This window comes from Copadichromis virginalis, unplaced genomic scaffold, assembly GCF_057382275.1.
Source record: "Copadichromis virginalis isolate Kocher_CV1m ecotype Utaka unplaced genomic scaffold, C_Virginalis_male_GT1.1 unmapped_scaffold_1, whole genome shotgun sequence".
NCBI lineage: Eukaryota > Metazoa > Chordata > Actinopteri > Cichliformes > Cichlidae > Copadichromis > Copadichromis virginalis.
The window spans coordinates 10,220,937-10,235,849 of NW_028188589.1; the positions used below are offsets into that span (position 1 = coordinate 10,220,937).

A 14,913-nucleotide genomic window follows, 5' to 3' on the forward strand; every position below is an offset into this window, starting at 1 on the left:
TGAAGTCTACAAGGTTAAAGTTTTCTCTTCAGTTATTGTTCTTTCTGCTGCTTGGTTTGATGGATCTGAGAGCTTTTGTTTTTATTATTGTTATTATAATTATCATTAATATTTTACTCTCTAGAAGCTTTAAAATAGTGTTTGTGTTTGAAAACATTGATTTAAGAATTGAACAGAAACATCTGTCCTTCTGAAAATCGCCCAAAGGCACGGAGACAAAGTCAAAGGATGCAACCTGTAACTTTCTCTTCCTTCATGTCAGGACCACCATCCATGATTTCATGTGGGAGTGACCCCCCACAGAGGGACAAAAGGACCCCCTGATGATCCTCTAATCGCCTGAGCCAAGGTGTGAAACTGGGTGTGGGCTCCAATCAGCCAGAGTTTCGGGTGTGTTCATTGTGAAATCTGGCCGCACCTTATCATGCGAATTCCTGAGGTCAGATGGCCCAGGATGTGAGTGGGCGTTAAGGCGTCTGGGAAGGGATCTCAAAACTGGATTATAGATGGCAGAGAGTTGGTGTCGTAAACCCCGCCTCTGTTCAAAGATGGTCGCTCACAGTGGACATAGATGCTTCTTTCACTCCTCTTTCAAACCATCTGTCCTCTCTGTCCAAAATGTGAACATTGGCATTCTCGAAAGAGTGTCCTTTATCCTTAAGATGCAGATGGACTGCTGAGTCTTGTCCTGTGGAGGTGGCTCTTCTATGTTGTGCCATGCGCTTGTGAAGTGGCTGTTTGGTCTCTCCGATGTAGAGGTCTGGGCATTCCTCACTGCACTGTACAGCATACACCACGTTGTTAAGTTTGTGTTTTGGCGTTTTGTCTTTCGGGTGAACCAGTTTGTGTCTGAGTGTGTTGCTGGGTCTGAAATGCACTGGGATGTCATGCTTGGAGAAAACTCTCCTGAGTTTTTCTGATACACCGGCTACATAGGGGATGACAATGTTGTTGCGTCTGTCTTTCTTATCCTCCCTCGCTGGTGTCTGATCTTCTTTTCTGTGCCTCTTTGCTGACTTTAAGTCAGCAAAGAGGCTCCTTTGACTACGATGACCTGGATGACTGAGAACCTTCACAGACACTTGTGGTCAAATAATGTGTCAATCACCTGTGAATCAAACTGTGTGTGGCTCAGTTCATGTCACAGTGTTGTTTAGTATATCTTCACTTGTCTCACTCTCCTTCTGTTCTGTCCATCAGGACGATCCTCAGCGCTTACACAGATCCTCCATCGATGTTGTAACTGTTGGCATGATGACATTGTATATAATTTGGATTATTTCTTTATCTTGTCAAGATCTATGTCATGATTGTAAATTGTTTAAGCTGTACATTACTGTTTGTTTTTTGTAGTCAACGTTTTGGTGCTTTGTGCTTTTATTTTGAAAGTCAAGTTCGCTTACAAGTTGCGCTAGAATAAAGGTTTTTAGTGGTTTTATTATAAAGGTTTTATTATTATATAATAATGATAATAATAATATCAATAACATTGAGGCACATTGTGTGGAGGAGGTTCAGTCATATCCTGATCATCCAGACAGATTTGATGTTTATCCTCAGCTGCTGTGTAGAAATGGTCTGACTGGTCGCTGTTACTGGGAGGTCGAGTGGAGAGGAAGCGTTTATATATCAGTGAGTTACAGAAGCATCAGAAGGAAAAGGAGGCAGTGATGACTGTGTGTTTGGAAACAATGATCAGTCCTGGAGTCTGTTCTGCTCTGATGATGGTCCTGATTCTGTCAGGCACAATAACAGATCAACATCCATCTCCTCCTCCTCCTCCTCCTCTGTCTCTAACAGAGCAGCAGTGTATGTGGACTGTCCTGCTGGCACTCTGTCCTTCTACAGAGTCTCCTCTGACACTCTGATCCACCTCCACACCTTCAACACCACATTCACTCAAACTCTTTATCCTGGGTTTATGTTTCCCTGGTCTCCTGGTTCCTCAGTGTCCCTGTGCTGAGTGGAGTGTAAAGAGTGTCTCCTGTTACAGAAACACTCTGACTGTTGAACAGATAGTTCAGTCTGTACATGTCTGTCTCTTTCACTCACAAACACGTTTTCAGATTCATGGATTCAATCAGTTGATGTTTGAAACTCTTCTAAATGATTCCTTGTAAACTTCTTCAGTCACAAACAAACAGGAAGTGATGTCACATGTGTTCCTGTCCACACAGCAGAATGAGTCTATTGCTGACAGTGATGTACAAACAGAGTGAGCATTTCTGAGGCCCAAAATAAACTAAGTAGTTCACTGAATGAACAATGGACTGTGAGCTCAGTTCCTTCATCATTAGTATGGATTATATATGTATATGTATTATATTAGTATCATATATATCAGGTGCTGCTGCTTTCAGTCATTGTGCAAATGTGCTGTTTGTAAGGTTGTAAAGCTGCAGTCAGCTGAGACTGAAGAAGTCACCTGATCAGTGAGCAAACGTTTCTGAAAAGGTCCAGATGAACAGAATCAACCTTTTGGGATCAGCCAGCAATGCAGCATCATTGTTGTTCAGCTTCAGAGGTTTGCAGGAATGAACTGATGACCAGAAACAGCTGCAAAGTCCAAGAAAATACCAGCTGGAGTTCAGCTGCATTTGAAGAAGTCAAAGAAAAGTAAGGATGGCAAAGGGCGACGTTTTCTTCCAAAGAGCTGCAAACATGGTCGACGCCTCATTAGAAGAATCATCTGGACATTTGTGAGGAACTCTAACCAAGAAAGCAACGTCACACAGATCCAACAGACAGTTTCCATGACTGCAAGTGTTGAGTGGAAAAATGCTACATTGCATTATTGCATCCTCTCACCACAGGAGGCGCTGTTGGCACCACTGATTGCTGATCAGCTGTTCTCTGATGATCTGATTGATACTGTGAATAACGGGACTCACTGAACTCTGTGACACAGTGAAGATTACAGAGTTGAACTTCAACATCTGACTGACGTCACACAGACAGAAGGATGAACCAGTGAGGCACAGAACACAGTTACTGGAGATACTGGATCAGCTCCATGTGAACCTCTGATGGAGAAGCTGCTGAGCCAGAGAAACATCAGGACATGACAGCAGCTGCACTTATCTAACAACATGTAGCAGAGCTGATCTATGTTAGAGGATCTATCACAGCAGCTGAAGCCAAAGTCCAACACTGGATACCAGCTGAGCCTGTGCTGAGTGTAGTGTTACAGGAAAAGGGCAGAAACACTGGTAGCTCCCAGTGATGCTGACTGGGGCACAGAGCTGAATGATGCAGCATCAGGACACTGTTTCAGTCTGACTGACAGAGAAACCTGTAGCTGTATCTACATGTGAGGCAGAGGCCACACAAGCAGCTTTCTATGTTTCACAGTGACTGAGATCTTCAGTGGAGGTGGACATTGTGACCAGGAGATATTTTATTTTGTATTCTTATGATCACAGTTAGAATCAGAAGTATCAATCATTAATCATTTACCATTGTTGAATCTGTTGACAGTATAATCTTTTAATTATATCTGTGTTACTCTGAGCAAATATTAATGCACACTGACTGTTTATATAAAGTTGTTGCACTTTAGTGCAGTCACACCAGTCAGACCCACCAGTCCTGTTGGGCCCGGCCCGCCTGCGTGTAGTTCTGCACGTACGCCGGCCTGTAATCACATGCACGCACTTATGTAACACACACGCACGTTCACCTACACACTTAGTAATAATAGGAGGGTCGTCTGAGGACAGTTTTCTGATAGATACACTTTCACAAAATGCACAATGTACTACACACTTGTTTTTCTCTAACAACTGGCAGTTGATGTCCACATTAGGTAAACTCTCTGAACAGGCCCAAACTGTTATCATTTCCAGTAAGGTCTGACTGTGTGACGTCATCATGGCTTATATAAGGAGGGGGAGCTGTCCACTCTTTGGAGATCTGTGGCTGTACGCTTGTCTTCCCATGCTTCTGTCTTAGAAGTGTGTAATAAAATCACTATGTTTGTCACCTACACGGACTCGGCTGTTTTTCCTTCTTACCCAAACTGAACCAGACGCAACAACTTGGTGCCGAAACTCCGGTTGGGGAGGAAGGGAGCTTGCAGCTATCGTGTGGGTGACAAACAGGGGCGGAGGCCAGCAGCCTATCTGAGTGACGCCAGGCGACATAAGAAAAGGTGAGTGCCACCTGTTGATTTTTATCCAAAGGCGCTATATTGGAAGTTAAAACTAAATTTAATTAAATAATATTCACTCGGTCTGGGTTTCTGGCGTTGGTCCATAGTGATCTTGACTAATTAGTTTTAAAATAGGGCATAGTAGTCTGACTAAATTCATTGCTGTTCATTTTGGGGGTGAATTTTGAGTTAAGAAGTTATGTGTTTAAGTTAATACGGTTTAAGGTGTGTGGAAACAAATAAATACGGTTTAAGAGGTTTAAATGTGGGTTGACTGGGAATGCCAGCCAGTCAATCGGTAGTGTAGGGATAATTTGGTTTTAATTGGGTAGCAGAGACGGTCTCGGGCTTCAGATAAATGAAACTGGATGGCAGGGGTCCAACAGTGAGGCGTTTAAAACAAGTAAATTCGTTTAGGACTGAGAAGCTAGGCTCTCTAAGAATGCAGTTGTTCAGCAGGTGGCGCTGACACCTGACCGCGGACGCGTGGTTAGGCTTTTGCCCGGTTTTGGCCTCCCGCTGGGGACTTGGGACTCCCGGTTAATTGGCCAGGTAATCTATGAGTGATTGCCTTCTACTGCATTGATTGATTAAGAAGGTTAGACCTGGCTGCATCCTATCTAAACGTTGGGCACACTGAGCTTTAAGTAAAGCCAAAAGCGTGAACTGTGATGTGTCACGTGGCCGGTGGAGCTCCGTGTTTTCCTGGCGGGGAAGTAGTTTTAAAAGTAATTAGAATTTAGTAATTTGACCGTTCTTCAAGGCGGCGTACTTGAAACGGTAATTGATCAGCAAGAGCCGGGCTCTGGGCTGAAAGATGCTTTTAAATTAGTCAAAGATTTAGGAACACCAGCAGAGAAATAGAGAAGTGAGATAAAGTTGTTCTGGCATATGGTGTTTTCTTAGGAATTCGAGCGCTATCGGGAGGGCGTTCCCGAGGCGTGTATTGACCAGCAAGGCTAGGCCTGGGCTATAGGTGCTTTTAAATTAGTCAAAAAGTTAGGTGTAACCTCTTGTGGCATATGACGTCTATGCGGGCCCGTGTGTATATAGATTATAAATTACCGGTGTGTGTAAATAAGTTGTATAAATCTGTTAGATCTGAAACTCCGGCTAAAGACTTCATCTCTAGTAAAAATCTTTTCTCTTCTCTCCCTCTTTCTCTCAGTTGGGATTCTGTGTGTGTATGTGTGCTGGAGAAAAATAAAAAAGGAAAAGGGTCTCTCTCTGTCTCTGTGAGAGAAAAAAGGTGGGGGCCGAGTGAGCCCGCGGGGCCGAGTGGGTCCGCGGGAGCGAGCGTGTATGCTGTATGAGGAAGAAGGGAGTGGGAAGGAGCGAGTGAAAAGAGTAACCGAGTATTTGGTGATTTTTTATTATTTCAGAGGCTCTGGGTAAGAGTTTTGACTATATTGATTTAATTCTGTGGTTTTGGAGTTGGCGACTTTAGCTGTGAGAGTTGTGAAAAGAGCAGGTTTTTCTTTTGTTGTGATGTTAAGTATAAATTCAATAGACTGTGAGTAATTGGTGTTTTTCTGCCTATTGTGCTGCGTGGAAGACACAGAAGTGTAGAAATGTTTGTGGTTTATCTTTGTTTGACGTTTTATATAGAGTTGGTTGATTCAGGGTGATTTCTCCCGTTTAAGGGAGGAGTTGCATTGTGGTTATGTTAAAGCTTTGCTGTAGGGGTATGAGTGTGAATTTGTGCTGCCTTCGCATGTTTAAATGGATGCATAGAAGTTTGTGAGTGAGAAATTGTTATGGTGGGGTTTAAAGTAGTAAAGAGTCAAACAACGCCCACTGTTTTAAAAAGGCCCAAAACATCATGAAAGACACCTCACATCCTGGCCACTCCCTGTTCGAACTGTTGCCCTAAGACAGACGGTACAGGGCAATCAGAGCAAGGACTAATAGACTCAAACACAGCTGTTATCCAACTGCAATAACACATCTGAATACTACAAAATGTCCACCATGCCACTCTTGTGTTAATCTATGCATGGTCTGAAGCATGACTGTGGGAATACTTAGTATGTTAAGTATTCTATCTATTTTATTTATTGAATTTTATTGTTTTGTTTATATTTTGATATTGCTAGGGATGATGCAATGATCGGGGACCATTCTTAATTTCGTTGGTCTCATGACAATGACAATAAAGTTTTTGATTTTGATTCTGATTCTGAAATCAACCCTCCTCAAGAGTTCAATAATTTAGGCAGTTATGTTTATACAAATACTAAATGTATGTTTAGTGTCTTCATACAGGTGTTTTTTCTTAACCTGGAAACCTGAGTACGGCAGCAGAAGACGGGCCAAGCTTTGGCTAAAAATTCACGGCTGGACACCAGAGTTGTCCCCACCCCTCCCGGAAAAAAAAAAAAAAAAAAAAAAAAGAGGGAATGTAGTTTTAGGCAGGTTTTTCTCGCTGAACTGCTCTGGGTGCTGTGTCCCTGAATCTCACCAGTGTTAACCTCTGGCGGAAGACATGGAGAAAAGGAAAAGATGTTCCTGGTAAATGACCGAAACAAATAAAACCACACACAACCAGAGAAAGGTATGAGAAGTGTGAGGAATAGACACATGTGCGTGTTAGAGAAATGCCTCATTTGAGAAAAAGTTAAATTAACCCATACACTGCATTTCGTTGCCCTGTACCTGTGCATGTGCAATGACAATAAAGTGGAATTCTATTCCATTCTATATACAGACGTACCCATACATGCAATGAAGAAACAGCTTACATACATGTGCACGTACATGGAAGATTAAAGTAGCGACACTTAACATACACCTGTTTTTAAATGATATAGTTTATCCACTACTGACAAATAGACTCTCTGGGTTGCAGGACGACAACTTAACGTGAAAAGACAAAGACACTGGTCTGATGATTAAGTGAGGATACGACAAATTTAGTGGTTAAATTGGGATATGTTTTTGTTGATTGTTTGAGACAAATGACTACTGAATGGGAGAAAATTCCTTTTTAGGTTTCTAAACAGGATCTAAGAATTTTAACACGTACCTGTGTTGTCCTGTCAACTTGGGGGGTTATGAGTTGATTATGTGGTGAGAAAAAACAAAAAGGGGGGAAAGGAGACCTCGTTGTTTCTCGCCTCTCTGGATAACACAGCCAACACAACACAGCCAACACAACATCATTTTCCTGTTCGCCTGTTTTGTTTGTTTTTGTTTTTTCTGAAAGCCGAAGCTGACCTGGACTCCTACCCTCCCCTCTACCATCGTTGCCCTCTCCGCGACCATCTTTGACCCTTTGACCCCTGAAGGCCACAGCAGCTGGACTCACAACAACAACTTGAGGATGTCAATAGTGCTGCAAAAAAGCGATCTCATGCAGTAGAGACGGAGAGCACTAAACCTAAAGCCCGTTTCACTACACGGGGGAAATTCCCAGGCTGCGTCAGCTGACAGAGCTGTGACGAGACGCGCATTAAGCCCGGAGGAAAAGGGAGGGTGAGCAAAAGAATGCTGACCTCTGAGAAGAGCCGAACAGCAGAGCTTCAGAAGGCCGTGGAGCAAAGGAAAGACAACATAAATAGACTCTGATCTGACGTGGAAGGAAAAGACTCTGAGGTTTTTGCCCTCAGTAAGAGCTTAAGGCATCAGAGCAGAAACTGAGCATGGCTCCGGAGGAGCTGGCTGCTAATGGAACTCATCAGTCAGATGTGGAGTTTCACGTACAGGACTTGAAATCAGGCGGAAGCTTGCTGGAGCAGGAGGTCGTCAGTAAACCCTGAAAGAGCTACAGAAGCAAAAGGGTCAAGTTACAAGGAGAAGATGCAGGCAGCTGCAACAACGGATGAAAACAGACCCTAAGAGGAGGGGAGGACCCTAGGCCATGCTTCAGGCCGCTGGTTTACCTAAACTACAGAACAGGAAGGTGATGAACACAAACATACACCAACACACGAACACACACTTCTGCATGCGCCTACTTAGAATGAAGAGAAACACACACATGAACACTTATGCACTCGTTGAGGGAGTGAAAACTGATACATACCCATGCACTAAAATCAAAATGTTGATTTAATTTACTAAGAAGTGACACACAATGCTCCAGCTGCTGCAATGAAGAATGCTTTACTGACAAAGGCTCAATGCTGCACACAACAAAGTCAAATATAGAATATGCTATAATAATAAGCCCAGAGGGCATTTGTGTGGTCTGGGGAGCAGAGTCCAGAGCGGTTTGGTTATGAAAACGATGCCTGTGCGAGATATCTGGGGCTTAAGGCCTCGACTTAATTGTTTACTGTACACTAAAAAGAAAAGAAAACACTCTGAGCAGTGGTGCAGAGTGAAAACGAGGAATTAACAGTGTGAGTCTTATTTCAGAGCGCCACGTCATTGTGATGGAGATTTAATAAAGGAGGAACACACGGACAAAGAAGAAGAGAAGGGGGGACAGCCCTTGAGCACGATTGCCTGAGGCATTAAAGTTCTGTACTAAATTCTGGTTTCCAGTGTGAGAAAAGTCACGCAGTGCCAGTAGTAGAGCTAGGTTGAGTGATGATTCTAAATTACTGTAAGTAAATCATCGTACACCGTTCAAGTTTCATGATAACGGGGATCTAGACTGTGTTGAACCCTAGGCAATTTGAACAGGTAAAATTCGAGTGACCAAGTAGCAGTTGAATAAAAGTCATTGAATAAGTGTGGAAATAAACTGGCAGAATTAAGAGAATTAAAACATTTCAAGAGCTCAAATTACTTAATGGTTCAATGTTGTTTCACGAACGCAAAACATATAGGTTTAGGAATATGAAAAGGTTGAGGTGGTGTTGATTTGACTCTGTGTAGGTTTAGGTGGGTATTTTTATTGATGGGAAGAATATTCAGTGACAAGTCTCAAGACCCGGGCGTCTGCATTTTGTTTTTGTTATTTTTCATTTTATTTTGTTTTATATTTTGAACAGTGCACTGATTTTTGTTTGTGAATCTTTTCTTTAAGCAGATCTGCACATCGGAAATTACAAGCATTACACGTCGGCGAGAAAATTGTTGTAAGTGAGTTTCTCCGCATTGAAATGGGTTCTGGAGGAAACACTTGTGGGGACAATTAGAAACGAGAGTCCCTGTTTAAAAAAGGATTCAGCGAGGTAATCCAAATTCAAGTTCTTGTTTTCTTTTTGAGATGACGTCATTTTGCTGAGTGTGGAAACTAAATGCGACGACAGGTTTCACTATCAGCAAAGAATGGATGAATGGATGAAAGACTGGGAATAAAAACAAACGGACTGACTGGTAAAAGATGACAAGACTTGACCATGACTCAAGGTTAACCACCTCCACCTAGATAGGATAAAAGGGTGGATGAATTTATGTGTGTTTCTTTTTACAGGAGTAGAAGGATGACAAAATATTCGAGGATGAGTGAACCTGTAAATGCCATTTTTGTGTCTTGTGTTGCTTACAGAGGTAACTGCGCAGCGTTACCATTTACATTTTCTTCCCTACAGGGTTACAGTTTTAATGTTTTTCTATTACAGGATTTCTGGGCGGATGTGTGAAGAAACGGTGTTTATGGGTTAGGAGTTGGGGATGCTATTACACTGTATTCTGGTGAGAGTGTTGGGGGAGACACACCCTGTCTTGAAAACTGTGATTCTTTTACAGGAAATGTTTTTATAGCACCTATGGAATGAGGATGGCTGACTACGGTCAATGTGCTGCTAATGTTTGCTTTGCTTTGGTGAGAGGGGTGCAGTAGAAAACAGACAAGTGACATGAAAACAAGTAATAATAACAAATAACAAATTTGGGGACAGTTTGACCTAGAGCCCACTAACTGGCCATTAGGGGCTCTCTCTCTCTTGGAATAACATTGCCCAAAGGGTGAATAAAGCAAATTGTGGCAATAATAGTGATTTAATGATTGGAGAAATCCTGAACATGATACTTGTCTGTTGTGCTGAATCGTTTATTACTCTTATGATTTGCAGGTGGTTGTAAATAAGCTGTTTACTTTAACAGGTTTGCTTTCTAGCTGAATTGCAAAATACAACTAGAACGATTAATTGAGACTAATCGCAACTAACCGGAAACTGAGGAGGTTCTATATAAGGAAGAATTAAAACAGGTATAAAGTGCATTTGATCTTTAATTGCAGGTGGGACCATGAAGATTTTTTGGTACAGATTGCAGGTTGTTGCTCATTATTGAAGTGTGCTCATAAAGGTAAAAGCTATATAGGGGGTCTATCATTTGGTCTGTGTTTTAATAATTTAGGTATGGCAAAATTAAAGGTTTCTAGACAATTTAGGGAACGAGTGAGAAGCATAATTAGATGATCAGAAACTGAGTACTACACTCAAGTTAGAATTAAGAATGCCCAATTTGTTTGAGGTCTGTTGTTCATTTTTATACACACATTGCAAATGTGCTTATAAGGAGCTGGCACTTAGTCTGTGAAGGTCAAAAGCTTCATCCGACAACGGATCGGATTGATATATTGGAGCTATTGACTTCACGTGCAGAGTGTTAAGTGCATGCACGCTTACACACATAAGCATGGCATAGGATTGGAATAAACAAAGTCAACAACATTAGGTTAGGAGAGCCAGCGCAGGAGAGCTGTTGGCTTTCTGTCTCTTGCAGAGAAGGGAACAGACACCAGACGGGGACACGGAGATATGGGGACCCTTCACAGCAACTGGGGTCAAGTGTCATGGCCTTGGGGCTCCTTGATAAGATGGATCCCATAACCACAGCGATAACCAGGAAGGGGTTGGCGAAACCTAGGAACACCAGAGACCAACGTGGTTCGAGAGGCTTTTGGCAAAAAGGGGGACACGGCGGTGACAACGGACAACAAACACACAGATTTGTGTAGCGACTGAAGGGTGGTCTAACCCCGGAAGTCGAAGAAAGAAGAATCCGAGGGCGTTTCTTCACTCCAAGAGGAGGTGGTAAAGGGGCCTGAAGCGTGTCAGGCTGAAACTCGAGTCCGAAGCTAAAAGAACAGCTGGGTTGTGGGAAAATTGGAAAACAACGGAGGCGTTGGGATTGATAAGTGTCATAACGTGTTTGTTTGGTTTGGAAATACATCCTGGTGTGAGTTGGGCTGGCAAGCCAGCCCAAAGAGGAGGAATGTGACCAGGAGATATTTTATTTTGTATTCTTATGATCACAGTTATAATCAGAAGTATCAATCATTAATCATTTACCATTGTTGAACCAGTTGACAGAATAATCTTTGAACCATATCTATGTTAACATTAATCTACACAGATTATCAGTACTTTAATCAGTCTATTGTTGTTCGGTACTATTCATGTTATTTGCTTAAAGCTGTTTCACAGTTCTGTAATCACTCAGAAGCCTGTGGGTCTTGCTGGACCCTGCCTTGGTTCTATGTTCAGTTCTGCACGTACACAGGCCTTGAAAGTACATGCACGCTCTTATATAACACATGCATGTGTACACACACACTTAGTAAGAATAGGAGGGTTGTCTGAGGACAGTTTTCTGATAGATATACTTTCACAATAGACACGAATAGATATACACACCACACACTGGTTTTCTCTGAGTGCTGGGCTGAGTGGAAACATCTGGAGGCCTTATAAGGAGAACTTGTGGAGTGAGGGGAACTTCCTGAGATCTGAGAACTGACTGATACTTATCATGGGACTTGACGTCATCATTGTAATAAAAGCCTTGTGAGATGCTTGTTCGGGGGAGATCGGCTCTAAAAGGCTTGTGATGCTCATCTTCCCCATATGTACATATGTATAATAAAATCACTATTCTGACATCTACTGAGACCATGCAGTCGTTTGTCTCTTCCTCAAATTCGAACCCTGACACTTCTTATTGATAATTGGAGACCCATCTGTCTGCTCAATGATGACTATGAGATTAAGGCTTTAGTACTTGCTAACAGAATGAAAGAGTTCTTGGACACAATTATCGATGAGACACAATCAGGCTTTATGAGAAACAGACACCTTTCTAAGAACATGAGACTGGTTTTAGATCTACTTGATTACTCTGATTTGGTATCTGACTATAGCTTCATTCTCTTCCTGGATTTTTAAAAGGCTTTTGATACAATTGAACATCAATTTATTTTCCACTCTTTGGAAAAATTTGGCATTTTTCTGTAAAGCTATCAAAACCTTGTACACGAATGGCAATAGCTCAATTAAAATGATTAAGACTCCACCCCGAGATTTGACCTGTTATACAAGGAATCAGCACAGCTGATAAGGAGCTCATCATCAGCCAGCTAGCTGATGACACCACACTCTTCTTGAAGAATGCAAATCAAATCCGTCCAGCCCTTAGTGTTATTAGTGATTTCTCTGAGGCATGTTAATACTTTTAGCTATTTTATATCCATAAATCAATGGCGTGTCCAGCGGGGTGGCCAGTCTGGTTGGGGGGGTGGCCTGGGGGGGCACAGGCCACCCCCCCAACCAGACTGGCCACCCCAGGTGCCACCCCAAAGGTAAAACAATAAAATTCAATCAAATATCAAATGTCCGATTATGTTTTCACGGTGAAGCTCAGATATCCGAGTGTAAGTGAATGCAGCATCGGCTTCTGCGCTATGCGCATCACGTTAGCAAAGGTAGGCGAGCCAAGCACGAAGGACAACACTGCAGGAAACAATTTTTCGGTGAAAGAAAATGAGGACAGAATAAATGTCCCGGTAAGTAATATTAAGTTTGTTGAGTTTAGTAAACTTCGGTGAAATTAGAATCCCAAGGAAAAAATAACACTTAAAGAATTTTTGCAGCCGTCGAATATTTCAGACAGTATGCTACTGAGGGCAGCTAACATAAGAGTTATGAGTTATAAGATGCAGGTCGATGTGTAAAAATAACTCCGTTGTTTGGTGGTGGCTATGGCGGGGCTTCCACAGAGGCCAGCAGGTGGATGAGGGAAGGAGAGGCAGGAGGAGAGACTCGAGGCAGCCGCCAGTCCGAGTGTCAGGTGAACTGAACTTCAGGTAAGAAGTTATGACCTGCAGTCTATCTGGGTCAGATATAAACTAAGTTTAGGTGGAGTTTATTTTCGTTGTGCTGACTTTACCCTCAGTTGCAATAACTCGTACTGCGTTCTAGCCAGCTTGATGGAGTTTTTATACAGCTGGGTGGGTGCTATGATGTTATTGATAGTGAACTTTATTTTATTCATGCCAACGGCTCCTTAAAAAAATGGAATGGTCCCTCATTCAGAGAAAATATTACACGTTTCGTATTGAGCTGAGAAGAGGCGCAGTTTGTCCCGGACTTTAGCTAGAATGGAAAAAGACACAAAGCTGGAGTTATTCTGTCTTTACGCTGCACAGCTGCCTCTTCTTCTCCCATTCTCTCTCCTCTCTCTCCTGCTGCTACTTCAATCATGAAACTGATCAATGATCAGCTGATCGGCTTTTCTCTCTCATTTATTTATCGCCCACTTTGCTGGGTGATGTCGGTTTGTATATGTGGTGAGAGGGAAACATGCAGATGAAACCAGGAGATGTCCTTACTGAATCATCAGAGCTGAACAGGTGATGGAGAAACAGGTTTACCTTTTAGGTCACATGAATGAGTTGAAGGGAAGTTATGAACTGTTTCTGAGAGACAAACAACACCAGGATCCTTTTTTATGTAGCTGACAGCTGGTAACTGTGCAGGGGCGGGTCTAGCAAAGTGTTGCCAGGGGGCCAGGTAGGGCATTAACAGGGAGAGGGGGGCACAAAGAAATACTTTTCTTTCTTATTCTCATTTAAAATATCTAGCTTTTATTAAATAATTATCTAAATCTTACAACCAAAGTTTTTATCTGACGTAAAATGTATAGAAATCATACATATACCAACAAGACTGTACATCACTGTCACCACAGCGTTTGTTTTCATTCAAAGGCTTTATGGCTCTAATACCTGGTGGGCCGGTCTCTAGTCAAAATGCCCGATTTTCTGTACCGGTCCAGTCCTGCAGGTTAATACTGGCAGTGTCACCGTGCCAGCTGACTGTATTTCATCATCAGCCAGTGTTGTTCTTTATCAATATTACCAAAGTTTACCATAAGGCAGCATAGAAAGTATTTACTTGCTTTCAGGTTTCATTCAAATGTTAGTCTTTTCATTTGTTTCCCCACTTTTTCCCTGTTTCAAAATCAAACACCAGTTTGTGAGAAGATTATCTTCTTTTTTTAACAGGCAGATAAAGTTTTGCATTGGCATTGGCTAATTTGTCAATTGTTTGCTACAAATGTTCGTATTTTAATATTAAAAAATGTTTTTGCCCAAAACATATGTGCAGTATATGTCAGTAAAAATACTATGCAAATATTGCTGTCCTTGAATGCTGAGTAAACACTGACAAAGCACTGATTGTATCTCTTGTACTTTATCAACGCACTATCTAAAAACTTTGCACCGGAGTGGTTAAAATCTCATTCTAATAAGAGTTAAAAGCGCATTCGGTTATTAGGTTTATAGGATTATTGAATTATGGTTAATGGTTGGTAGAATTTTTTTTAAACATTATCTGCCAATTACATCTGCCACCCTTCTCCAAATCTGTGCCCCTACCTGGCCCCCCCAACAAAAATTTTCTAGACACGCCACTGCCATAAATGTAAGTTTATTAATAAAACACCATATTTCTGCCGTTTTATAAGGATATGAATTGTACATACAATCAATTTCAGACTCAACCAACAAAAAGCCTCTCAGAACAATATTTATATTGTAACAGTTGCTATTGTAATGCAGTGTATCACCACATGGCGGCGCCTCC

At 42.0% G+C, this 14,913-nt stretch overlaps 2 long non-coding RNA genes across 2 annotated transcripts in view; one reads left to right on the forward strand and one right to left on the reverse strand.

The window, feature by feature from the left end:
• LOC146679808 (uncharacterized) overlaps nucleotides 1-14,913 on the reverse strand; it is a 180,381-nt gene that overhangs the window by 78,951 nt on the left and 86,517 nt on the right. The gene's annotated exons all lie outside the window — the stretch shown is intronic.
• On the forward strand, nucleotides 626-11,943 carry LOC146679811 (uncharacterized). The gene is made up of 2 exons (XR_014918552.1): nucleotides 626-10,116; nucleotides 10,284-11,943. It is a non-coding gene; the product is annotated as an uncharacterized LOC146679811 (long non-coding RNA).